This window comes from Anser brachyrhynchus, assembly GCF_964034855.1.
Source record: "Anser brachyrhynchus genome assembly, chromosome: 1".
Lineage (NCBI taxonomy): Eukaryota > Metazoa > Chordata > Aves > Anseriformes > Anatidae > Anser > Anser brachyrhynchus.
In genome coordinates this window covers 166,681,486-166,706,927 of record NC_137694.1, presented here as the reverse complement: position 1 = coordinate 166,706,927, position 25,442 = coordinate 166,681,486, and the positions used below count along the sequence as shown (strand labels likewise).

The window sequence follows — 25,442 nt, the reverse complement described above, 5'->3', positions numbered from 1 at the left end:
TGCACCTGCTTTAAGCTCTCCACTCCTTGATATGTTCTTGAACTTCTGCCATTTTGCAAGGGGCACTGAATCGAAGGTTTTGATGGGTTGGGGGGCACTGACATTATAAAATTAGCATATCCTGAATTACTACTCAAGAATCAGTCTTGCAGGCAGTGTACATTTTGTGGAATTGCATTCATGGTTAACTGATATTAAATTACACTGTTGTCTTATTAAAATGCTGTTAAAACTTCTACTTAATCAACGATCATGATTTTATTCAGCTATGTTAAAATTGTAACATATTGTTAGTTATGAATTATTTTGATAGAAAATTCCTGTGTCAACCTAATATATCAATGTCTAAGTGCCAGTATTCTCCACTGAGTACTGGCAGATACTGGGTTATTTGTTTGTGTACTACCATTATAATTTATGCTATCCATGATACACTTATAAAAATACCACTCAGTCCATCAGTCTGAATAAATAGCTTAAAAGAGATTTGATGTACAGACTGAATTAAACACAACTGGTTAGTATGTTCAGGCATGAGTGCATCTATATATACAGAGCTCATAATAAATTACTTTCAGTACCTTTCAGTTACAAAGATGAAGACCAGCATCCAGAAGCTCAGCAAACAACACAGATAAACTATTTTTGGCTTTAGATAAGGCTTTTACTTCTAAAAGTATTCTACAGGCAGCAGTTCTGCATCTAAGACGTTTATGTTTTAATCAAGGACTGTCAAACTTTGTGATAACCAAGGGAGAGATTACTTTATTGCTGTTTACTCAAGGATCAGATGGCAAATAAATTTTACAGTTTTAAAGGATGATGGAAGATGATCTGAGGACCATGTGAGAATTCCTCCATGGCCTGCCACTTTGATGGCCTAATTTGAGTAATGAGCAAATTTTACTATGCCCTGCATACAAATTCCACAAATAACTGTGTTACAGATGTAGCATTGCTGCAAAGATCCAGTTTTCTATTACCTTTGATAAAGCAGAATCTCTACTGCAGTGTGATAAAGTAAAATATTACCCACATCATGTGAAAAAACATTATCTATAAACAAAATTCAAGGCAGTTCAATGGCCTTGACTCTACAGGATGTCATGATAAAGATCAAAGTGTTCTCTTTCATGATAATAATTTATGATTGTGCAGTATCATAGGGACAAAAAAGCAGATTCATTAGTGGATGAGTAGAGTAGGTGATATAAGTAAACACTCCAGAACAAATCCTGACTTCAATGAAGTAATTCTTATTTGTCTAATTTCATATCTTCATTTATCCTTGAATTTTCTTAACAAACATTTTGCAGACTGTATTTTATTTGTTTATTTATTTGTTTAGTTTACTTTATTGAAGATAGCAGGAGTCTGCAAAGAACATGGTTATGTCTTTCTCTTTCTATGTACAGTTTATTTCTATGCCTTTGAAACACAGATTTCTGAAGTCCTCTGTTGCAAAAGCACAGCTCTACCTTGCCTGTTTGATATATTCCTTCAACAGTTTTTATACACAGTTCTTGTTTTAGAGTGGCATTTAGTAGCTTTTTTGAATGAACACAGATTCCTGCTGGTCACCTGCTTAAAACAATGTCTGTCTGCAAAGATACTTTACAGTGCCAAGACTTGTGTAACATGAGATATTAACCTGGGAAAGTAAATTGTTATTCCCACAGTATGTAACACAGAGACATGCTCTAAAGAGCTCAGCTGAATGGCTGTTGCTTCACTGCAACTTTTCTCCTGGAAAAAAAAAAAATTATGGAAAGATTTTAGATTACACTATTAGCTGGAATTTATTTTGACCAAAACAAACTTGAATTTAAAGGCAGACTGCTTGAGGAAAGAGTGGAAACAGGCCAGGGAAATTTGTCATGAGCGGTTTTCTGGTAGAAGAAGCTGGCTGGAAGCAAAGATGGAAGAAGAATGCAAAGAAGGTGCTAGAAGATTAAGACGGAGAGCAAGAAAGTAGGCTCTGTGGGAAGCCTCCCCTCACTGCAGTGCTCTGCAGTGCTTTGTGGCAATGCCATTATTCTGTTGAGATCAATGGGATTTTTGCTCCTGGCTTTTGTGCAGCAAGGATCCCACTCTTGATGCTTATCACTAATACGTGACCTTGCAGGCAAGGAAGTTATTGCAATTTAGAGTGCCTCAAAAAATAACTTGTGTCACATGCCTACTGGGTTCAGTAGGAAGATAGCCTTCATGTGTCAGAAGGGCAGATATATTTATTGCATCTAAAGATCATCCCAGTCAGATTTCTGTATCAGATCACTTTGTTTACAGAGCAGGAGGAAAGCTGGGCATGTCTGGATTTATTCCCACATGTTGACTCACAACTATCCTACTCAAAGCCAAAACCACTCCTAGTAACACAGTCACCAGCAGCAACTGCCAACCAGCCAGAGCAGTTAACAGCAGGGACAAACTTTCAATATGCTTTAACCTGAAACTTGAATCTTGGTGGAAGAGGGATTTGAGCTATAGGAAGTAGTAACTGGAGGCATATTAAGGGACATCTCATCAGTGATCAATAGACCCACGGCTTTATAAACAGTGGAAATTCTTGCATCTGGAAAAGTCTTTCTAGCTACTCTCTTCAGTGCCAAAATTGGTAAGTCAATGTTATAGCGTTAAGCTTGCCTGGGGAACTTTGAAATGGGGATTAATTTAAAAAACAAACAAACAAACAAGCAAATGCATTTGTGTTTGACACTCAGTGTTTTCCATATAGATTCTTCTAAATTTACAAGCAGCATTTCCCCTTCCACTCCTGCCGTGTGTAATCTGGGCTCTGATTGTCATGTCAAATTCTTTTTTTTTTTTTTTTTTAAAATTCTCTGCCCTAATACTTAACTTCTTTAAGTTGATATCAGGAAATTGATCAGTTATTTAGATAGACTGTATTAAAATAACCCATTGATATAAAATCCAGTTCACACATACTTAGCAGGGTGGGAATAGTAAGACAAATAGAAAAGATACCAAAGTTTTCTGGTATTGTTTCAAGTGGAGATGATACGGAATGTACACAGAACGTTGTTTCTTAAGGATGTGTTGCCATTCTACATTTAACAATTGCTATATTTTATTTAGGAGTTCATTACCTTTCAGTCATAACTGAAGGATGATTGACACTGTTTTATTGTACTGCAAGGAGATTTCCATGATATTTAACAAGTGTCTCCTCTAAAAGATGACCTTAAGGATAAAGACTGGGATAATCATCCACTGAGGGACAAAGAACTAACTTAGACACTGTTTGTTCTGCAGAATCTTTTTCTTTATAAAAGCTTTGAGGAAATATAGTCTTTCAATGGTAGGTTGAATTCAATGGCAGGTTGAATTCAATGGCAACTATACTGACTTCCTCAAAACTCTTCCAAACCCAAAGCTTTTACTTCATTGTTATATTTATATCTTGCCCTATCTGTGTCCTTGCACCCATCACATACAAACTTTCTTCAGGAATGATGACAGTAGGCCTTATGCAGCTACTTGATATATGCTCGTTGAGTTTAGCGTAGCATTTGTTCCTACAGAGTTTAGAAAATATATACAAAACCATTTAATCTAAGACTTTGAATAGAAGTACTCAGTAGACAGAGGGTTATATTTACTTGGATCAGGAACAATAGGCTTAGTTATTCACCAAGCTTCAACAGGTTTCAAATTCAGTTAAGATTTTGACTTGCATTCCACCAGTATGAATACTTGCTCTGGTATGTGAGCCAATTGACTAAATCACCTCAGGCAGTTGAAATCTACTTTAAACAGTCTGTAAAACCAGCCTGTGAGGCTAGCATCTGCCCTCTTATTGTGTGAAAAGATGGACAAAGAGGCAGAACTCGGACTAACATGTAGAATGAAATAGAGCAAGGTACTTGGGATAACCAATGTATTAATTAAAAAATTAGAAAAATTTGGAAGAGGTGAAAATATTGCTGGAAACCTCATGGTTTGTTATGTATTCATACTGGATGCAGGCAGGGTACCATTCACATTTTAAAGAGTATGTTATGAACTATAAATAAAACTAGGGTTGTCCCTTGCTGTTATACCACCTTCTTAACCATTTCAAATTCTGCAAACAGTACTGAAAGGGACGAGGGATCACTAGGCCAGTCTCTTCTGAATTTGTGTAAAACATGGCTGCATCTTTTCAACAGGATGGTCTTATGCTAAGATTGTTTTTTTCCTGGAAAGAAGATGAAAATGCCTGAATGTCAAATCCTGACCAGCACTGCTGTTGTGCAGCTCAGTTCTGCATTGTGGTTTGCAGTGAAATGCTACATCATTCCTCCTTATTTATGGGCTTTTGCTGCAGTTGCATTCTGCATATGGATTTTTCCGGAGCCAAGTTTTCCACAAGCAACAGAATATCTAAAGCCATCAAAAGATGGCTATCATCCAAAACTAAATATCATTTCAGTTCCCTTTCTTGATCTGAGGAAATTTGGAATTATAATAAAGAGGCTCCTAGAACTGTGTTACACAAAAGAGTGAAATGAGGGTGACTCTTTTCTTGCTTTGCTTTTCTTGTTGCATAACCATGAGATGGAATATATATATATATACATTTCTATTTTCACTATTTATCTGTTCATAATCTATGACAAGCAAAGGGCAGCAGACAAAAGCTGCTCATTCTAAGTATACATTCAATCTAAAGTTTTGCAAAACTGAAAAACAATAGAGGAAAAATTTTACATGTTGAATTCGGGTACCAGTTTTTACAGAAATACTTGAAAAACGATCAATACGAATACATCTGAGCATTTTGGGTACACATATCCCAAAATTTAAAGTAAGCCATCAAGGAAAGAAAATCAAATATTCAAGTTTAAGAAGTCTAGGGAGATTATTTCCTCTTCTTCTTGTGTCCAAGTAGTGAGAATCACAGAGGCCTCCGGTGCAATTAAGCAGGTTTAAGCTGCCATTTCTGGCTTCTGGGATTTCAGTCATGTGTGTTGGAGAAAGCTCTTCCATTTGCTGTGCTGAAGATTATTTGATAACAGATCTTATTTGTATTACTTTGTTTCCACCTAGTGTTCAAACTGCAAATTACACTAAATTGTAAGTATGTTCTAGAATCGGTACCTGTAGATCAGCATTGGGCTCTGCTAGGAAGGATTTGCATGTGAAATGTAGCAGGAGGCTTAAGGACAGATAAAAAGCATGTATAGACAGTGATGTTTTAAATTCTGTTATGTTCTAAGACAAAATAAATTTGGCCTTGGTCTTATACATTTTAATATGTTATATATGCTTACAAAAAGTAAGAGTAATGGTATTGCTAATGTCGAACAGCACTTCATACAACACAAGTATGGCAACAGCTTTGATAACTATATGATGTTTTGTATTTATGCTTTTCTTATGAAAAACTAGATACAACAATTCTGTTTATTTGCCTACTCTTGTAACTAGAGCAAAATAGCTAAATGACCTAACTGCACCATATACACCATCTGAAAAAATACAGGATTATTATTTATCCAAGCTTCTGACGTCTGATGTGTAGGGGGACAGAATGTCTTGTCTTGTTGTCTTGAGGATTTGTAATTTGGACATTTTCTTTAGGAAAAATGCTTCAGTTCTTCTTCTTCGTCTTTTTTCTTTTTTTTTTTTTTCCCCTTACATTTTCTCTTTGAGCACATGCAAAAGTTAATGTCCAGATTAAGGAACTAACTCATAGTTTCTTGGTCCTTCATTCAGGACAGTGTACTAGCTGTTGTGGTCACCTTCACCTTTTTTATTTATTTATTTATTTATTTATTAAGTGTCCAGCACTGGTTACTGCATTAGGCAACCTCTAACAACATGTACTGCATTCAACTCCTTTCAGGCCTTCATCTGAGGAAGTATCTCCTCATTTAGAGGAGATACCATTTGAGGTGGCTTGTCACCCATTTGAGGTGTGGCTTGGACACCAAGGTGCTTGCTCCAAACCAGGCAGATAGCTACGCATAGGTATATGTGTATGTGGCTGGAGAAGTCTGAATAAAAGGAAATTTACATTTTGCAAGAGATAAGCAAGTGGCTGGCTAATGTTTCCAGAGTTACAACTTTGTATTTAAATTTCATTTTCCTAACCAATCTTTTTCCTTGATTTGTAAAGTGGTGTATTAATATCATAGATGTGTAAGACAAACAGTCCTTTCTGTTGAAATGTGTTTTTGTTTTGATTTACAGACTGTTTATAGTGACAGTAAAAGACCAATTATTTTAACATTTCTAAAGACTAAGTGCATATGGGTCTACAGGTCAGCAGCTGTCTATCAGAACCCGCTTGTTAAAATATTGGATTATTTCTACAACTGTGAGCATTACTGTCTGAACTTGGAGCTACAGAATGGTTCAAGCCTAGATCAGTTGCTATTACCCAACCTTCCTGCTTGAGTAGTAAACCCAAATTTTATTTATATTTTTGTTGTTGTTGTTGTTTTTGTTTTTTCTTATTTGTGAAATAATCTTAACTGAATTGAGCTTTTAATGGAGACTCTATGGGGAGGGTTAGGAAAGAAAGAGCACTATTTTATGATATTCTCTGTTGCTACCTGAAAGCCCTATCCCTGACAGAGAGATTCCTGCATTGAAGTGTAGATTTGCTTGGTCTGAGTCCCAAAATCATCTGGCAGGACCTGTAAACTAGGGAAGGCATCACTGTAGGTGTAGCTCTACACTACAGAAAGCAGCCTCCGAAGGGGTAGGGTCTATACGTGGGGTCTATGGGGAAGATGCACCCATCTTGGAACAGCTGCTCTTGTTTTGGATCATGGTAAGCTGAGGGGCTATTTTATTCTGCATAGTTACCTGATCATATGAAGACAATCTCAGCTTTTATGGTACTTTAAGCAGAGTGGGACTGGGACGGTGTCCTTCCAAGGGGATGGAAGGCAGGACTTTGCTACAAGAGAAAAAACATACTGACAGTATCTAAAGCCAACAATAAACTAGTGCAAGCAGAGTAAATTATTTTTGACAGTATGAGAAACCTCAAGATTACCTGATATAATTAAAATCAGTACATTCACCTCTAAGTAATCATTTGTAATAATAGGTGTCATATTTCTTACCCTGTCATCCTTTAAGGAACTGCTCTTGGCAAAATAAATAGATTTCCTTGGAGGACTGCATTTATGCAAATAGATTATGATTAAACTAAATTAGCATTATGTATTCTCTTCAGCCTTGTATATACAATCCTGTCCTGGGATCTTTGGGCTAATGAGTATGTGGATGAAAATGTTTTATGAGAGATACTGTGGAAAACTAAATAAATTATTAGAGCTTAAAGTGAGGAGGAAGGTGAGTTTGATTTTTGCAACATTTTTATGCTGGTACTATATTTTGAATCACTCTTTTCTATTAAGAAGGCTAGTAGAAAGAAGGACACCTTTGACTAATGTTCTTTTTTGATGCTTTCCTTTACAGAGGAATGGCCACACTAGGTTAGACGTAAAGAACCATTCAGGCAAGGAACTTGTTTCTGACAGCTCAGTCAGATGCCTCAGAGGAATGATCTGCAGTGCAAGGATCTGCAGTCAGACTTAAGGGCAGACAGCTCACCCTCTAGCATGAAGATAATAAAGCTGTTCATCTACCTTGAACAGTCTTGTGATACCAGAAATAATGAATTAACAGTTCACAAATTTTCTATCTATTGTACTGAGTGTGAAATACAGCAGAAGCTCCCAAGCCTTATTCTTGCTTGAAGCCTGGATGTAGCAAATATAAGAGTTGCCATAACCTGGAGGCACCACGGAGGGCTGGGAGGCAGGGGCAGCAATAGCTGTGGGCAGAGCAGCCCAAGACCCGTAAGAATTCACACCTGCACATGCCTAAGCAAGTGGACTGAAAAATCCTATCTGCTGATAGAGATAAACGTTTTAAAAGGGAGTAATCTAACCCCTTGTGTTTGGTGCTGTTTTGTGAGGATTTCAGAACTTCCATGTGTCCCAAGTTTTATGGGGAGAACTTCTGGAGGGCTCAGCAGGAACATCAGAGCAGTTTGGGGAAAGTCAGACATAGCCACAGCATTCAGGGAGGCGTCTGCCACTTACACTGGCATGCAAAGCTCTGAGTCAGCTTTGTATGGAGTCAGAGACCTTAAATGAGGCATGGAAACAGAGACACCCAAACATGGAGCTACTTGAAATTCACTTTTTCTTTGTGTAGACACTTAGGAGTAGTCAATACAAAAACACTGAGGGTGGGGGATTTCTTACATCTCACAGGTACCTTTTCCTGAGGTCTATCCATCTGGGACCAGACACAGATTAGTGTCCACCATTGTTTCTTCAAAGTGCTGACTAAGGACTACTCTACTAAAAACAAACTGAGGAGAAAGTAATACAAGGGACACACAGCCACCTTGTTTTCTCTGTATGAGCAGAACTCCTGTTATTATGGCATGATGCTCATGACAACTATAGAGAAAGCTTGTCATCTGGAACATTAATTTTGTACAGGATTATGTTTAAGTTCAGTAAACTAATATATATATATTTTACAACTGTGAAATATAGTGTGGAATTAAAATATATAAATTTATTGTTAAAGTTTCCCTCATCTGTGCACTATCTATGATGTCTGCTTCTAATATATACTTGTCTATTTGCCTGAATGCATATTCTGTACCTTGTTGAATAAATCAAAGTTGTTATGTATTTTAGCTTTCATAGTTCTACTGCTTATGAGATATTGTGCCTGTGCATTCAGATTAGCTTGGATGTTCATCACAGATCAACATCTTTAGTACTTACACAAAACTGCAAGTGACTAAATACTATTTGGCTCAGAGTGGAGCATCACAATATAATATGCCTTCTTATGATGTTCATCTCTTTTTCTCATAACAGAAATTTATATCTGTGTTTAAGCAGCCTCTTGTACATGAATTTCACTTTTTGAGCTTGTACTATAGTTTCTTTTTGCAAACTTCTTAATAGTCACCTCTGTTGCAACAGAAGAATGAAAATAAATCAGTACATTTTCATAATTAATTAATTAATTATAAGGCAAAAGAGGAGATAGTTTACATTTCATTGACTTTATAATCATAGAGTTGCAAATGTACATGTGATTACTTCCTTCCGTCTTGTTCATTATTACATGAAGAGCTCGGGGAAGCCCTTAATCTTTTTCACCAACCATGGTTGTCAGAGATAGGATGTGGCAAGGATGGGAGGAAAAAAAAGGAAGGAAACAGGTTAGCACTGTCCGATGGAAAGATGCACATAATTACAGACAAAGTGTAGACTGCTTTTCAAAGTTATTAATTCTAACTTCATCTTCCCTTTAGGGAAGTAGCCATTTATACAGTGTACATACAGCTTAGGAAATTGACACTCATAAGAGGAAGGAAAGCCTATGCTTTAGATGGTTGAGTCTAACCTAATCAAGTCACTGGTGGTGTATCCCAGGGCTTAACACTGGGCCAATACTGTTTAGCATCTTTGTTAAAGATCTGGACAAAGGAACAGAGTGCTCTCCCAGCAAGTTTGCAGATGGTGCAAACTGGGTAGGCTGGCTGATGTGCCGGTTGGTTGTGGACCCTGACAAGCTGGAGGATGAGACAGAGGGGAATCTCATGAAGTTCAGCTTCATGGGGTAAAAGCATGGGTAACATGGGTAAAGGCAAAATCCTATGTCCTGGGAGGATTAACCCCAGGCACCAGTATATGCTGGGGGCCAGCTGGGAAAGCGGCTTTGCTGAGAAGGTCCTTGGAGTGGAAATTGTCCAGGAGCTGGAAAACGAGATGACCGTGAGCCAGCAATGCACCCTCATGGCACAGGGCCAGCAGTATCCTGGGCAGGTTGAGGGAAGTGATCATGCATCCCTACTTTGCACTGGTGAGGCTGCATCTGGAGTACCATGTCCAGGTCTGGGCTCTTCAGTACAAGAATGATAGGCACTTACCAGAGCAAGTCCAGCACAGGACCACAGAGGTGATTAAGTGCTGGGAACATCTCTCATATGAGGAAAAGTGGAGAGAGCTGGGACTGTTCTGCCTGGAGAAGGCAGGATCTCATCAATGTGAATAAATGCCTACTGAGAGGGAATCAAGAAAGGGAAGCCAGACTCTTCTCGTTAGTACCCGCTGACAGGATAAGAGGCAATGGGAAGTAACTGAAAATCTTGAAATTCCATCTGAACACAAGAAAATACTTTTTTTACTGTGTGGTGTAGTCAAGCACAGGAACAGCTTGTCTGGAGAGGCTGTGGAGTTTCCATCTTCAGTGGTATTCAAAACTTGACCAGACCACCATCCTGGGCAACATGCTCTAGCTGATCGTGCTTAAGCAGGGGTGTTGGACTACATGAGATTAAGAGGTCCCTTCCAACCTCAACAATTCTGTGATTCTGTGAATTGATCCTATTATTTGATTAAAGTCTGCCTGCAAGTGTAGTAGTGTAAAAATGTAGGAAAGTATTTCTTTTGTCTTTTGAGTTGTTGACCAATTTAGTGGTCAGTTGACTTCCTTAATGCCTAAAGTGATAATGGTTCCTATCACTCAAATCCCATCCTCAAGTTTTGTCCTTCCCATTAGTGCTTGGAAGATATCAAAGATCACTAATTTAGAAACAAATTTTGAGATGAGGAAAAGTCTTTCCGTATGGAAAATATGATGTACCAATAATATTTGGCAAATGCTTATGTTTTTAATAGCTTTTCCCATATGTATACATGTAGAGATATGAGCAAGGTGTGATTTGTAGATGAGAGGAAAGCTAGCACAGTACTTTAAGACTTTAAGAGAATCAGGACATACTCTGAAAGAATGTAGATTGTTCATTCTAAATGTTGTCATGTCCTTTAGGTTGAAATCCTGTGGGAAAGTTGTATTGTAAAAGTCTGTAGCTGCTAGGGCAGGGAAAATACTCTGTACTCTGGAGGAAGAATATGACTAGAAATAACATGGCTGAATTTACGGAGAAGTTAAAATACTAATTTTGAGGTGTGAACTGTCCTTTTGTTTCAATAGTTGCTAAATTAAGGTACTAGCTTTAAAAGATGGTTTCATGACTGGTGTAAACCTCCTAATAGTACCCTGACAAATTGGTGGTGTTGCCTTACCCAGTATTTTATTTTATTATTATTTTTTGCTATAGGCTTCTTCTGTTCTTTTGATCATGAGACCTGCAGTGAATTGGATCAGTTTACTGATCTGACTGAGTTGATGTAAGAGACTATTGCACGAACATGGCCAAGGGCAGGACAAGGAAGGCAGAACTGCTCCTCCTGGTGGGAATGTGGTATTAGATCAGTTTAAACTGATAATGAAACCGCGCCCTTGCTGCTAACCACAAAAGCTATTGTCAGCACCCGTTTACTGGATCACTACACTGTACAGTTAGGTTAGTGACAGAGACACTGATTCATGGCAATCTCTGGGGTGTTTCCTGAACAGATAGTCACTGCAGTTACACCTCTGAACATTTAGGAAGCTGAACTCACAAAATCCGTAGAAAAATTATATTAAGAGGCTATCACTGAACTTGGCCTTCTGCGCAAACCTCCGCAGGCTGTTTATTTGTGGTATTGTCTTCATATCTCTCAGCTCTCATGTTTTCAGCTAAGCAACCATCCTTCCTCATCCTGTGCATTTGCCTTTAATTGCTCCTTCTGCAGCATAATTCAGATGCTACTCTGTCCCGACCACAGGCCGTGTGGAAAGAATTGCTAACATGCCACACATTTTTCATGACATAGTTCTCATGCAATATCACTGCTCATCCTTTCTCTTCATCTGATCACAGATTTCCTAGAATGTAAAATTCCTGTAGAAAGCTTTTTTTTGATTTGTTTTGTTTGTTTGTTTTATATAAACACCTCTATCCACCTTGCTTAAAAATGGTAGGAGATATATATCTTCTGTATATACAAGACTCCAGTTCTCAAACCCTTTTATAAGCACAGCTCTGTATGATTTGCATTGTCAGTATATGAGATCAGACAGATCTTGGCCTTCCTTTTCTGCTTGCTTCCATTTTCTCTTTGACATTGCCCTCCTTCCTAATTATTTCAACTCTTCTTCAGCTACTTTGCTACCTACTTTCAAATTTCTTTTTCCATTTACTCTCCTTCTTCCAAACATTGGCACTTACAAGTCATGTCCCCACTGTGCTCTTTTCATGAATTAAGTTTTGGTCTGACTAACAATGATCTTTGTGTGTGTCATGGTGCTCACCTATTACCTTTGGAAGGGCAAATTTAAAACATGTATTTTCTCAAATAACTAAGTACTGGAATTTTAGTTCTAAATGTTTTGATTATATAGAACAAGATAGCACCTCAAGTAGTATAGTATAATGTAATGGAAAACATCCAAATTTTAACATATTTATCAGCCTAGGGGGAAAAAAAAAAAGAAAGAAAAAAAAAAAAAGAAAGAAAAAAAAAAAGAAAGAAAAAAAAAAAAGAAGAAAAACTGTCTCTGAGAAAGTGAGGTTAAATGCTTCCAAAAAAAACTTCAATGTTATTTACAATAATGGCACGCTGAAATTTGTATACACATTGTGCTCAGCTAATTTTGTTCTCCTGTAGTAAGCAAGCAATTGAAATTGATATTCCTGTCATCTCTTGTGAAAGCAAGAAAGATTGTTCTTATTTTCAATTGAAATTATCTTTAGTTCCGGTAGAGATCTTTACCCAGAAAGAGAAAATAACATTTAATTCTCCAAGGCTCAAAGCCAGTACTATGTGTAAGAAAGATTCAAAATAATGCCCATTCTCCATGCAAAACATATGGGAAACAAGAGAATCCATGTTCAACAACATGTGATTTTTGAGAAGGTACCTGGGAACTTGAAAACCAGGTTTCATACCGGGGTATTTCAGACACTGAAGTGGTAGCCCCAGCAACACTAGCAAATAACTTCTGTACTGCTCTGAGTAGAGAAATAATTTGATCCAAGTGTTGTTTGTCCTCCCCACAGCTATTTTTACAGAAAACCACAAGATTTTACTGGCTGAGCTTGGTGGCATGCGAATTCTGCTCTCCAAGGAGCGTGAAGACCAGCAGTTTTGGCAGTTTCATTTCCTTACTGATGACAAAAAACGAAAAAAGACAGAGAGAGACCAGTGTGACACATACTGTGACACTGGATTTTGTGGTATCACTTAAACGGAGAGGCAGGGTGCAGCTCAACTGTTTTTAACCACAGAAACAGAAAATGTTATTTGGCAGGAAGGAGGAAGTACACCAAATCTACTATGTCTCAAACCTGACTGTGTCTCTTTAAAATGTTCTTAAACCTGTTTAACACACCCCTACTTTTCACCACTCCCTAGGAACATGCGCCTCATATAGCAACTTGTAAATCAAGAAAAACCAAACCCAGCAATTTATTCTCTAGTATGTGGTGGCTATTCTCACACACCCATGCTGGCTGTGTAATTAAGCTACAGCATAGCTCACTGACATGGAGCTTTCTTCAGCAATTTAAAATGGTAAAACCACTATGGGTTTAAAAGTTTAAAATATTCTAGAGCAGAATTGTTTCAAAATAAAAATTGAGAAAAGATGAAGAATTCAAATACTGTCATTTAGGCACAATACTATGGAGGTTCTGCTCACAGGTATGTAGATGATGTCAAATCTCGTTTTTACTGGTTTATCTGCAGCTCAGGACTCTGAACAGAATGAATAAAGTTAACTACAAGACAGCTAAAAATTAAAGTTTTACTTTAAGTATAGCTAGAGGCTTAGAATTCAGAAAGATCTGACATATTCCTTCTAGAAATAGGAATATTCCCTTTGTACCCATGAATGAAAGGGAAGGAATTGCCTAAAAAACTCAATGATTTTTTTTGTTCGTTTGTTTTCTCTCCGTCCCCTAATCTGGCATGTCCTCTGTGGGTTAGACTCCAGTGTGCCCATTTTATAGTTTCCTTGCCATGCTTTTTCTGTAAGTGGCCACAGTGTTGCTGGGAAGCTGTTTTCTACAATGCATCACAGGACAAGCAGTTTGCTTGAAGATTAGACAAGTTTTGATTTAGTATAGGTGCTGTTATTTTCCAGGGTGCAGAATGAGATTTGCAACTTGAATTTTGGCCAGAGACAGAGAAAAAAAAATCTGAATGCATGTTTCCTTTTGTTTGAAATTTGGCAAGAATCATGGCTTTCTGCAAGAGCAAAAATTTAATTTGAAATCCTGCCATTACATGGGATTCATCTGACATGTCTATGTGTTTACAGTGTAGATGCCTACATCTGACTTGTCATCTTAGGCTCCCTTTCAAGACAGCAGAAAGAAATAGCAACTTCTGGAGCCCAATGCTCTGACCTACTTTAGTCATTTACATTAGAGTGAAATGAATTTCATTAGTGGAGTCTTGGGTGACAAATGTAGGAGTCTGACTTTTGATGTTGCCTACCTTTTTTTTGTTAGACAAGGCCTGCGATGGAAAGTCTTGCCCAGCACTGAGGAACTGAGTGTTTGAACATAGCTGTCACCAGGTTGGATTCTCCTTTCATTGAGTAGAATTCAGATTATTTACTTAGGCATTAATTGTCACTTAGATTTCTCAGGCTAATAGCCTGAAAAATGATCCAGAGCAACCCACACTTGAAATTACTGGGTCCTTCATGGTATGCTACTATAGTACCATGGCAGGATCTGGAAAGTCAGGAACTGATCTGGGACTCCATGATTACATCCAGATAATTATAATAATTCTGTCCAGACTCTTTTCCTTCTAATAACACCCAAAGTATTTTGGAAACATCCTGTTTTAAAGCCCAGCCTTCTTTCCCTTGCACCTAACAACAACAACAACAAACAAATGAAAAACAACAGCAACAAAAATAAATGAAAAAATCTTCAGCCCAACCCTTCACATACTGAACATTAAAACTCACTTGAAAGACTGTTTCTGTCAACATTCTTTCCAAACTACTTCCAGTTTTTAAAACAATTATTCAAAAAAAAAAATCATTTACTCAGAATAAGAGGGAAGGAGAAGTTTGTATTTCAAATATATTCTAACAGTCTATTGGCAAGTTTCAAGATATATAAGACAAATATTTTATAAAGGCAAGAAGAGAACTCAATCATTTATTCAACTTCTCAGTCCACTATGACTTACTTGGTATGTGTTGGTTTTGGAAAATTATTTTCCTTTCTTTCACATAGTTTCTTTGTGATTGAAATCTGCACCTGAAATTTATTCCTTGGAATATGCTTAGAAATGCTATTAATCCTTCTACTTCTGTGGACAAGGGAGGACAACAAAACGACTGAATTATTGTTCAGAGAAGCTTGGAGGGGGACAAGGAGGGAAAATGCCACATCTATAATGCCATTTTCTATTTTACTCCTGCAGCTGACCTACATTTCAACACATATCACAAATCTACCTTGTGATTTTATCTGTCTTTTGAATAGATGAGCAATTTTATTTGACTGCAAAGGTAGTTTTAAGAAAAGGGTCTTAAACATGCACTAGCAAAATGCAGTGCTCTCCATAATCACGTATGTACATACTCTTCCCATTTGCCATGTAACTAGAGAATAAATTCAGTCTGAAGAAACTAAAATAAATTTGCTGAATGATCCAGTTAAGTGGCTGAAAGGCAGCCCCTTCACTAGGGAGACTGGCTTATTTTAATACTGAAGCATAAACTTTCAAAAAAAAATCTGGTATCACTTTGATGTGGTTTAACCTGGCAGGCAGCTAAGCACCACACAGCCATTTGCTCATTCCCTGCCTCCCCCCAGTGGGGTGGAGGAGATAATCAAAAAAAAAAGTAAAAACTCGTGGTTGTGATAAAGACAGTTTAATAGGGCAGACAATGAAGGGATAATAATAACAACAACAACAATAATAATAAATAATATACAAAGCAAGTGATGCACAATGCAATTGCTCACCACCCACTGATTGATGTCCAGCCAGACCCACAACAGTGGCTGCCACCCCAACCAACTCCCTCCACCTTTATAGCTGCCATGTGGTATGGGACATCCCTTTGGCCAGTTTGGGCCAGCTGTCCTGATTCTGTCCCCTCCCAGCTCTTGGTGCACCCCCAGCCTCCTCGCTGGCAGGGCAACGAGAAGCTGGAAAGTCCCTGACTCTGTGTAAGTACTACTCTGCAACAACTAACCAATTGATGTGCTATCAGCATTATTCTCATCCTAAATCCAAAGCACAGCAACATGCCAGCTACTAGGAAGAAAATTAACTCTATCCCAGATGAAACCAGGACACAACTTAATCATATTGCTATTTGTTTACATCAGCATCAAAGAATTAGGAACAATTTAATACAATTTTAGTTATGTACATTATAAAAATTTTGACCATAGGGGTAAACCATTGGAGTGGCAGTCTTTGGTCAGCCCAGAGGTCTACTTAGCCCAATATTCTGTCTCCAACAGTGGCCAAAAGCAGATGCTTAGGGAAGTATGGAAGAACAGGGAAAGTGTACGTACTGATTTCCCTAAGTGCCCTTATAGGCTCTATCAATTTGCATGTTTGAGTCTTAGCCAAATGTGGTTTCTGTTTACTTAGTAACAATCAATGGATTTGTCTTTGACAAGCATATCTCCATTCTTATTCAACTCTTTTACATATGAGTACATACTAATGCATATATGTGTATACGTACATGTACACACTCACAGAGCAACACAGATATACACAGATATATAGAGATATATAGGGAATGGGGGAAAAGCTACCCTTCTGTCATTGTCATGTTTGACTTTGATGTAGATAGGGAATGGGATCATGCTCTGTTATGCTTGGAAGGCATACACAGCAGTTATGTGTGCTGGTAACACAAATGTGGAAACACCAAATGAAGATTTCATTAAATAGATGGAATATTATTGCGCCGGTCCATCAGTTTTTTGACTGATATAAAATTTCCATATAGGTTTTTAAATGACAGGCAATTGTTAATTTCTGTATCACCTAATTCATTCCTAATAGTAAAAGATATAGTCATCATTACAACAACAAAAGCTTCTTAGCCCTCACAGATGAATCCTGCACCATACCAAGCTAAAGAGAGAAACCCAATCTATCAGATAAGTGTAATTTGAACCTCCTCAGATAGATATCATTTTATGGAGTAGATACATCTCTGTATGTACTCTATTAAAAGAACAGCCTGTGGGGATGTCTTCAATGTATTTAAAGTGCCCATGGACAATAAATTGCTTTAAGAAAATATTAGTTAGGTAGCAGGAAGGCACATTCTTCTCTTCAATTTCTCCTCTAGCATCTTTTAACAAGATGTCTTCCTTGAGGCTGCTAACTTTGCTTCTTTCCTAGAGCTCTCAATGAGGATTTCTAGGTGATGGGGATATTGTAAAGTCTTGCTTATTCTTTAAGGAAAAAGCACAGCTAATCATAATTCTTACAGTCCCCCTACTATTGGTCAAAGTCTGATTTTAATTTCTTTAGCCACTCCCATTTGTGTTCTTTGTTAATAACACATTAACAAATAAGCTATTTTTCAATAACATAAGCTACAAAACCGGTTACAGCCATTCAGCTGGTACCATGCAAACGTCACTTGATTTAGCCAGATTTTCAGCACAATGTTCTTTAGACAACTGATTTTATTAGTAACTATTTTTTTTTTTTTTTTAAGCTAAGGTAGTAATGGTAGTGGTGCAGGATTAGCATACTATGGATGAGACTTTCAGGGATTTTTGCAAGATATTCCACTCATTTGCAGAGCAGGGAGGTATTCAAATTATGCAAAAAGCAGGACTATTAACATTGAAGATTATATATCTGCCATGAAATGTGCTGGCACCTGCTATGATTAGCATGTTTTCTCTACAAAGCAATTTTAGAAAAGGAAACAGCAGAAACTGCTCAGCCATGTTCTGTGGCAACTAAAAGCAGTGAAATTGTTTAGACACTTTGCATACTATTTATAGTATTTCTATTTTTTCCTTCTTTAGATTATGAACTCTGCCACACCTTTTGGGAGAACAATGGGCTGCCAAATACATCTGCAATGTCACTACTGATTTCCTAGCATTTAAAAAATGCATATGAAAAAGCTCTGATAGTGCTCCTTCCTGTACTCAGGAAGGTGTGGTTAAACAACCAAGTGCATACCTTACACTTACCAGCCAAAAGGTCTTCCTCAGGAATGGCAATCTGCAGTAGCAGTAGCAAATGCAAGCTGGGCTGGCAAATAAATAAATAAATAGATTTTTAAAATCCATAAAACACACCCTTATGGGGTGTGCATTTTAGTGTTTTGTATCAGCCTAAGACTTACTGAAATATTTTTCTCAATTTAACAGAAACATAATCTACTAAAAGTGGTTTAATTTTTTTTTTGTCTCTGCACAACAGCTCTTTCTACCTGATTTTACAAAATGATCCTCCTCTCTAAATACTTCAATCACACAATTCATAAACTTCTGAAAAATAACATATAAAAATAAAGGGAAAAAATCCAAATATAATATATAAATAATCCTTTAGGCAGAGGTGGGATCAATATCTGTATGCTTTAGTAAAAGCGTTGTAGAGCTATTCTCTCCAGTGAATATTTAAACTTTACGGAAGTAGAATAACTGTGGTGATTGTGATCCCTCCCACGGAAGACACCTTACAAATCAGCTGTTAAAGTAGCTTACTGGTAAAAATGGGCTGCTTTCAAAAGGAGGATTGATTTGAACCCAAGCCTCTCCCCATCATATTTGAAAAGGCCTGTCAGTCAGGTGAAGACCCTGGTGATTGGAAAAAGGGAAACATCACTCCCACTTTTCAAAAGGATAGAAAGGAACACCTGGGGAACTACAGACCAGAAAGCCTCACCTCTCTGCCTGGCAAGATCATGGAACAGATCCTCTTGGAAGTGATGTTAAGACATGCAGGATAAGGAGGTGATCTGAGAGAGCCAGCATGGCTTCACCAAGGGCAAATTGTGCCTGACAAATCTGGTAGTCTTATATGATGGAGTGACTGCATCAGTTAACAAGGGAAGACTGACTGATGTCACCTACTTGGACTTCTGTAAGGCCTCTGACACAGTCACAGAATGGCTGAGGTTGGAAGGGACCTCTGAAGATCATCTAGTCCCACATGACATCCTGATCTCCAAATTGGATTTGAAGGGTGGACTATTCACTGGAAAAGGAATTGGCTTGAAGGCCACACCCAGAGAGTGGTGGTCAATAGCTATGACCAGGTGGAGGCCAGTGATGAGCAGTGTCCCTCAGGGGTCTTTCCTGGGACTGGTATTGTTTAATATCTTCATGAGCAACATAGACAGTGGGACCGAGTGCACCCTCAGCAAGTTTGCACCAAGCTGAGTAGTGCAGTAGGTACAAGAGAAGGAAGGGATGCCATCCAAAGGGACCTGGACAAGCTTGAGAAGTGGGCCCATGTGAACCTAATGAGATTCAACAAGGCCAAGTGCAAGGTGTTGCACCTGGCAATCCCAGATATGAGTACAGGCTGGGAGAAGAACTCATTGAGAGCAGCCCTGCAGAGAAGGACTTGGGGATTCTGGTGGATGAAAAGCTTCACAGGAGCCAGCAGTGTGTGCCTGCAACTCAGAAGGCCTACTGCATCCTGGGCTGCATCAACAGAGAATTGGCCAGCAGGTCAAGAGAGGGGATTGTCCCCCTCTGCTCTGCCCTTGTGAGGCCCCACCTGGAGTGGGGGAAGGACATGGGGCTGTTGGAGCAGGTCCAGAGGAGGGCCATGAAGATGTTCAAAGGGCTGGAGCACCTCTCCTGTGAAGAAAGGCTGAGAGAGCTGGGGCTGTTCAACCTGAAGAAGTGAATGTGCCAGGCTGACCTCACTGCACCTTTTCAATACTTAGAGGGGGCTTGTAAAAAAAGATGGAGAGTAGTTTTGCTCAGGCAGATAATGATAGGACAAGGGGGAATGGTTTTTAACTAAAACAGGGGAGATTTAAATTAGATGTTAGGAGGGAATTCTTTACTCAGAGGGTTGTGAGGCACTGGAAGAGGTTACCCAAAGAAGCTGTGGATGCCCCATCCCTGGAGGTGTTCAAGACCAGGTCGTACCAGGCCCTGGGCAACCTGATCTGGTGGGTGGCATCCCTGCCTATGGCAGAGGGGGTAGAATGATTTTTAATGTCCCTTCCTACCTCAACCATTCTATGATTCTGTGAACTTGGGCTTAATAGTCTAAATCTAAATGATTTTTCCAAATTGGAAGGTTGTTGCTTTCTCTTTCTATCCTTTGATAGGTTTAGGCATGTTCTGAGATGAGCCTGGCAGGCAGATTAGGCAGAGAAATTCTAACCTCTGAACACCAGGGGAGGAAAAAGAGTTATTAAAAAGGAGTGCAGGCTCTCGGCAGTGCCAGTAGTTAGGCTTTGCAAGACTGCCCAGGAAATTGCTTATCTACCTTTACAACATACATCCTAGTCTGAGCTAGGATGCCCATGGACATCTCCCATCAAATTGGTAGGTTTTTGGTTTTTTGTTTTTGAGATGTCTTCCCATGTGCAGGAGAACCAGAATCTATAGGGGAAAAGAAATCTACAGATGGTTACAGAAATCCTGTGGGGATCTAATGATGGAATAACCTACCTGTGGAAAAAAAGCATATTTCTTATTCCTCTATCTCCTCTCTGTTGCAGCTGTGAATCTTACTGGGATTCATGAACTATTTCTAGCCTAGTTCTGAGTCACAAATGTCTTGGTAAGGGTGTACCCACTGGCAATATGTTCCCTTGGTAAACTATTGTCACTAGGGTTGAAATGTACCTCTGCACACAGACATAGCAAAAGTCCTAAGCATACCCTTATTTTATGAAGTAGGGCTGAAGTGGAAATGAGGGGAGGAGTCACCTTCAAGGGAAAGATGTCACCCCATGCATGAGCACCACTTCCTTACCTAAGTAGCTTTATGTTTGCTGGGCTGGGTTCTGTCTTCCCTAAATGACACTCTCCTTTTAACTTACTTGTTAAAACTGCTGCATACATATGTAGGTGATCCTAGACCAAGCCTTAGCAAGAAAAATATGTTGGTAGCACAGAAGTACAACCCTCCTCCCAAATAAAGGTTACATTAACTATCTGTTTCTGCCTACTAACCCATGCGGGCTGGAAACCAGTCATCATCCACTGCTGACACCTCTGTATGTTATAATTTTGTCACCTTTTGACACAAGTTATATTAAACATGATTCACTTGGGAAAAATCGGGTTAAATGAGTTGGGCCATACTCGTTAACTAAGTAGGGGTAGACTTGAGCAATATCCCCCATTTGTCAACGCCATTATCTGTTAGTGTACTCCTTGACATAGTTTTGTCCTTGCCAGTGAGTCCCTTCTGAAACAAACAAATAAACAAACAAAACCAACCAACCAAACAAACAACAAAAAAAACCACAAAAACTTAGGTATGGATATTTCTAGTAGAAGCCCTGTATTGTTTCTGATAGGAGCGAGGATGAGGCTACACAGTTCTTTTTGGAAAGAAAATTTAGCCCTATGGATGTAAACCATGCTCTATCACTTCCCCTTATGCCAGGGAATGGGCTTGGTATGTTTAGCTACGTAGGATACATGTAGCTATTTTATTTGTATCTTGAAACTAAAAAATTAGAACACCACTTGCTAGAATGTCTTTAAGTCTTCTGGACACAACAATAACAATAATAGCATCTGATGTCCCAGAAGGCATGTTTCGCAATCCTAACTGGAAGGTCCAAAGTATTAAAGGACTTTTCTTTTGGAGGATTGTGTTTATGAAAATAATATATTCAGTAAAGTATTCCTCCCTTTTCGGGAGGAGTCACAGAACAGTATTTGTACGAAAAGTTGCCTGCTGAGTCATTGCTCATTCCTGTCTCTCTCTTGTGTACCTGCATAACAGCTCAACAGGGCTAGGCTGCAGTATGCTGTTTTCATATGATGGGCACCCGATGATAGCCACTCTATCCTTAGTAAGGATGTGGAGGTAGAACAATACTTTGTAGTATATTTTGTCCGTAAAAATGGAAACCCAACAAAAAATGACAAGAAAATCCTGTAGAGAAAATACATCTTAGGAGCTGTAGAGAGTCATGGACTTTATAGAAAAGTATAAGCTAAAGCTAAGTACATAGAATACAACTATCCTGTTTGGAGAGAGGCAGGAATCAGAAAGGGCAATAACGTATTATCACTGTAGGATGGTACATGGGCTTGACTTTAATAACAGTGAATAAGCCATTCAAATCTAAATGATTGCCTTTCTGAATGAGTTATGCACACTTTTCTGCCAGTGTCACACAATTTTAAAAGTCAACACTGCCCACTGGAAACTAGAAATTTATTAGGAGGCATTTTAAGAATTCTTTGACTGACTAAAGAAGCTTGATTGTCAAAGAATTTAAAAAAAAAAAAATAAACCTGATTTAAAAAAAAGTTGTTAAGAAATGGCCTCCAAACTTTGCTAGCAGTCTGATCAGCATGAGATAGAGACCTCTGATTACTAATCACTAATGTGTCTATATTATTTTTTATTTATTTATTTATTTTAAAATGAGTTAATATAAGGAAGAATTCTAAGTCACTTCTCGCTTTCCTTCATAAGCCATGTCAGACCATGTACTCTGCTACTATGAATCATGCTATCAGAATGATTGAATGATTTCGGTGGAGTTACACCCCATTGTATCAGCTGAGGATTGTGGCTATTTGTGTATGTATCTACTTTTTAAAGAAGCTTTTTTTTTTCTTTTCTTTTTTTTTTTTTTTCTTGAAAGAAGCAGAGTATTTGCACAATGGCAATGGGTAGATATGAAATTAGTCACCGTTGTCATCAAAGCTATCTTATAGTTTGAACTCATAAAGAATTCCTTCAGCTCTGATACATCAATAGGACAGCATGGCCCAATGCTGTGAACTACTGGATTAGGTAAATTGTATTCTTTAGTTGAAAGTCATTGGTGGACAATACAGAGACATATATTCACTTGTATTTTTTGCATTCCTGTGTTTTGACACTGAAAAATCTGTGTCCAGAATACTATCTGTGCTATATCGGGAATTTTATCATAGGCAAGGAATGAATTGAGGGAGACATGATTCAAATTTACATAATCTGATCAATTGTTTCACTCTATGTTTCTGTCCCACCTACACTTAAATATGGGCTTAAACTAGGGACTGAAAACAAAACTGTTTTCTAATGCTGACTGCAGAACTATTCACACAATCTGTGGGTTATACTGAGATCCAGAGGCAAAAACTGAGTTCCTCTGAATTTCTGAAAGCTAAATTTCTTCAAAGAATGGTAAGTTAGTTCACGGGAATTAGTTATGGGTCACTTTCACTCTACACTTATGCTCAAGATGTTCAATTCCTGATATGTGTTCCTGCATTATATATTCCTCATTCACCAGGTAAAATACTTGTACAATTACTATAGAGAAAATCAGACAGAATTATTAGCAGTTAGTCATATTTGCTTTAATTTGAAGAATATATATATATATTTTTCTTTTTCCAGCTTTGAAGCATTAAATAATTACCATAGCTAATGTCAAAAATTTACCAACCAATGAATCCACTGACTGTTGCAGATCAGACAGTCTGGCCTGCTTTTTTCCTAAGCTGAGGTAAGTACCATTGATAGAATTCCTTATATTTATGCATTTTCCTATGGAGGTTCTATGCTGTCATGCCAGCAAGACTTTCTTAAAGTAAGCCTCTGACTTACTTTGGGTAGCAGAACTGGCTTGCTGCGTCCCATGTTTTTTTTTTTCTTTTTTTTTTTTTTCTCTGAGTTCAAAGGTTATAAACACAGGAAAGTATCTATTTAATTTCTCTAGACTATTGGTTGCATCTCTTTTTGTGTTTCTCAGCATTTTTGGCCAAAGAAAGCAGTGCTGTGAGACAGGTTAAGTTCATCTCTGATTTGGGAACAGAACGTTTTTGGTTGAATTGAAAATGCTGACAAAGTGATGTCATCCAGCACCTGGACTCTGAAAGAAGAATCCTTCAAAAGAAAAACATACTCTGACTCTCAGGTGTTGTTGTTACAAATCAAAGCTATTTTTCCATTTCAACTGAAAACATTATTAGAATTTCTTTTAAACTTAATTCCCATTGTGCACTGCTTATGAAGAAGGACTTCTGTTTCATTTGGGAGGCATGCATGTTAGAAATGTAAAACTGCAATATGTATGAAGAGATGCATTCAAAACATTTTCGTCTCGATTGTAAAAATTTAAAGATATAGGATAGCGTACTCGAACACACTTGCTGTAAATATTTTTCATTTTCAGAAACCTGGAGGCTGAGATGTACAAAGTTCAGAAAGGTATGCTTGCATTCATTAATTGTGAAACTTGTGGTAGTTAGTAGTTTATACTTAGTGTTTTCTGGTCTGTGGCTTCATCAGCTGCATTTCATCAGATATAACCCATGTTTAGACAGTAACTTCATGTTAACTACCAAGCCTGTGAAGAGAGAACCATCAGCACAAATAAGGACTAGTAACATGGCTAAAGATACATTTACTAAGTTGCTTTTGTCAGAGTTTGCTTTTTTAGTACTGAAAGGTCTTAAGTTTCACAAAAGACAATAGGACTATGTGACACAGCATCTCGTACAACAACATCTCGCATATTTCATTACAAAAGCTCCCCGAATATACAATAAGTGAATATACAACAAGGTTTATAAAAGTTACATTAAGAACTGACCCTTTGTCTCAAACAGAACTGTGGGGTCTTACTCAACATTTCTGTCATGGAAAGAGTCCAGAGGAGGGCCACCAGGATACCGAGAGGGCTGGAACACCTCTTCTATGAAGACATGCTGAAGGAGTTGGGGTTGTTCAGCTTGGAGAAGAGAAGGCTGCAGGGAGGCCTTAAGGTGGCCTTCCAGTACCTAAAGGGGGCCTAAAGTACCTAAAGTACAGGAAAGCTGGGGAGGGACTCTTTGTCAGGGAGTGGGGACAAGGGGGAATGGCTTTAACCTGAAAGAGGGTAGGTTTAGATCAGATATAAGGAAGAAATTCTTGACTATAAGGGTGGTGCGGCACTGGCACAGGTTGCCCAGAGATGCTGTGGATGCCCCATCTCTGGAGGTGTTCAAGGCCAGGTTGGATGGGGCTTTGATCAACCTGGTCTGGTGGGAGGTGTCCCTGCCCATGTCAGGGGGGTTGGAGCTAGATATCTTTAAGATCCCTTCCAACCCAAACCATTCTGTGATTCTATAATGAAGTGATTGTTTACTGCTACTGTCTTTATTAATAGTAAGTCAGTTTTAGCCTAAAGAGAAACAAAGTGCAGTTATTATAAAGAACAAACAAACAAAATAAAAAGCAAAGGCAGTCTCTTCTTTAATTTTAATATCGGCTGTGTTGAAGGAGAAAGTAAATATGCACAGATAAGAGACTTGGAACAAGATCTCATGTGGGAGGGTTTTTCCCCCACAGATGTTTTGCCTCTGCCCACATATGCAAACAGAGCAAATA

General features: G+C 38.3%; 1 protein-coding gene across 7 annotated transcripts in view; it reads left to right on the top strand.

The window, feature by feature from the left end:
- The window catches only part of SCEL (sciellin), a 96,804-nt gene that overhangs the window by 18,766 nt on the left and 52,596 nt on the right, over positions 1 to 25,442 (top strand). For 2 of the 7 annotated variants that reach the window (XM_080576172.1, XM_080576171.1), the window contains exons 1-3: positions 2,370 to 2,617; positions 23,469 to 23,577; positions 24,247 to 24,281. The exons of 2 other annotated variants lie outside the window; for them this stretch is intronic. The gene's annotated coding sequence lies outside the window, so the exon portion shown is untranslated. Of the gene's footprint in view, positions 1 to 2,366; positions 2,618 to 23,468; positions 23,578 to 24,246; positions 24,282 to 25,442 lie in introns of those variants that run through there. 3 more of the 7 variants (XM_080576176.1, XM_080576173.1, XM_080576174.1) reach the window with 3 other exon arrangements.